The following is a 2,904-nucleotide window of genomic DNA, read 5'->3' on the forward strand; positions in this document are numbered from 1 at the left end:
ACTTCACAAAATTGAATTAATGTGCTTTTACTCATCACACAAAAAGTCACTATTACTCAATAATAGAATAGTACTTATAGAACTTCATATATACTCAGATCTCCAAAATTCCTTTGTCGTACATTATGATGACACCCACTAAAATGGGGAACACCTTAGAAAATGTAAAACATTATAGGATAAATTAGATAAATAATGAAAAAAATATCCTGCTCCAAACTAGGTAGGCAAACAAGAGAACTTTTTAAAATAATATTTTAAATATATATATAAAACGCAAAATAGTAATATGAAGAACAATCTATTGAGCAGAGGAAAGGAAACAGAAATTAAGTAAAACTAGTACAATTTTTACAAAATCAAGGCACTAGAGCTATCAACTGGAGGTCCTAGATCATTCCCAATGCTAGTTCTCCAAGCGTTTAACGTTCTCCCTGTGTACACATAGAATATATTTTATGTATATAACATTACAAAAATTCCTTAATAACACCGCATACACGACCAGTAAAGCAACAATAATAAATTTTAAGAATATAATCCGCAAAAGACAGATATCACTAGATACACAGAGCCTACAGAAAAAAAGGAACAAATCTAAATCTAGTTACGTAACTCCAATGTTATACAAATTAATATCTCCAATACCACCTGGCATGATTAACTCAGCCGTATATCAAACCCTTTAATGGAACATACGATAACAAAAATACTCCCAAATTTTATTCAAAAACAATATCACACACTGTCATAGTGTGTCCAAATAAAAATATAACACTTTTGAAAGCCTCCTATCCATAAATGAATACCTCATAATACTGAATTATTTGTCCCATAAAAACAAGAAATTAAAATTATGCAATAAACAACAAAACTGGCTAACACAGTTAATATTGCCAGACAACACACATAATCTCGACAAACTGAATACGAAAATCGCAAACCTATTCAGCTATAACAAGTGTATATGAATTACATAAAACCAAATATACTTTCTCTTAGCACACTAAAACAAGATTATGGTGCAGTGGATTCCATCATCATAAAGAGTAAGGGTAAATGAAATTGCTGTTTAGCTGCAAGAAAGCCCTGAAATCCAATTGCCCAATATCACAAGACGACAAATTGTAATCACAAAAGAAATCAATTGTTAGAAATCCCAACAATGGGGGATCAAATTTAAAAGAAAATGACTTAACAGAATAAACTCTCATCAAAGATAACATACAAAAAAACCATGGACCGAGCCTCAGAACAGAAAACTAGATAACCATGCATGCAGACCTATAAACCATACACACACAAACTAAAACCACCTGCATAGAATGAACATGGAAACGGCCCCTTCTGCGGTGGTGACGAACGCAAGAAGACTATAGAACATATGTTATTGACATTGCCAAGGATTTGACACACTCACATAACCAAACTAAAGCATGCTTTAGCAAGTGAAACATAAAAAGGGATATTGTTAAATCTCTGATTACAGGTGTATCACCAACTATAACAAATAACTACGCCTGAGACACAAAGAGATTTCCCTACACACACTAAAGATAATTTGATTATTTTAAAAATACAAAAACCAAGAAAAGGAGAATCCAGGGGTTAGACAGTTCTAAACACTATGAACGATCGAAAGAGAAGGAAAATTTGAGTTACCTGAGCGTAACTAACAGCCTCCTTGAGCACTCAACATCATCGGTGGTTTTCCACTTCCACCAATAGCTTTTCAAATTCATGTCAATGCGTGTAACTATCAGAACTGGGGGGAATCTTGTACTGGTTACCGAGTTCAGTCATGGGTTGCGCTTCAGCCATGAGGAGGTTCCTGGCCTACAGCAGGCGGCTAGTGCCGTGTCTGTGTGGCACAGTCTACTAGCAAGTCCTGGCGAAACAGTAGATTATTCACGGTGGTGGCTTCAGCCCAAAAGGAAATTTAAATTTAGGTATTTGAACTTCAATCTCAGCGGTACAGTCGAAGATAGCGGTTTTTTTTTTCAGTAGACTGTCACCCTTGTCTCGTTTGTATTTTTTTTCGAAATTATCCTAAAATACATTGAACCCTATCCCACTTTCACTCACCGTGGTTAATTTACATAATGAGCAATGAAAGAGAAATCATAGTAACTGGAAGTTGCGTCAAATAGAGTTTACAAGGAATATTCCTGTGCCTAAAGTGAACGCTTTGCTGTTCTATCTTTAAAAATCTGTGATTCGTGCGAATTCTGGCAACAGATTCCAGGACCTTCTGTTAACCTACTGACAGCCCACCCATATCACTTTTCTCCATTTTCGGCTCATCCTTTGTTTTTATAAGTTGTGTTAGGAATAGGCGCTAGTAACATGTGCATGCTATACAGACGGAAAATACAGAAATAGTGAAAACCAGAAGGGCGCACTTTGTAATTGCCAGAGACTAAAGGTGAGGTCCCGCTGTCATAACCGTACACATTTAGCATCGATGGTGATCAGCTGATTTTGGATTGATTTAATGTTTTTAACCATTTTCTCCGCTCATGCACTGGTCTTTACTAAAATATATAAATACTATAATTATATAGACCAGGGATCTTTGAAGCCACATAAAATATGAGAGAAACATTGCTATTCATCAACCATTACATCGTCCACCAATAAAAGTTTATGTAACCGTCAAACCTAACACCTGGACGACAGGTTTTTAAAAGGGGGAAACTGGCGCCGGTACTTGTGTTACATTTCTTCTATTGAGGAATTTTTTAAATACAGGGAAGTTTTTAAAGCAATACTTCTGAATTCAACAGCAACGTGGACATTAACATTAACGTGGTTACGCATAATTCACTACAGTTCACGTTGTTGGATCGTGTTTTTGGTTGTACTTTAAGAGGATATAATTTAAGTTCAATGCCTTTCATGGTC

Source organism: Penaeus monodon, chromosome 15, assembly GCF_015228065.2.
Source record: "Penaeus monodon isolate SGIC_2016 chromosome 15, NSTDA_Pmon_1, whole genome shotgun sequence".
Lineage (NCBI taxonomy): Eukaryota > Metazoa > Arthropoda > Malacostraca > Decapoda > Penaeidae > Penaeus > Penaeus monodon.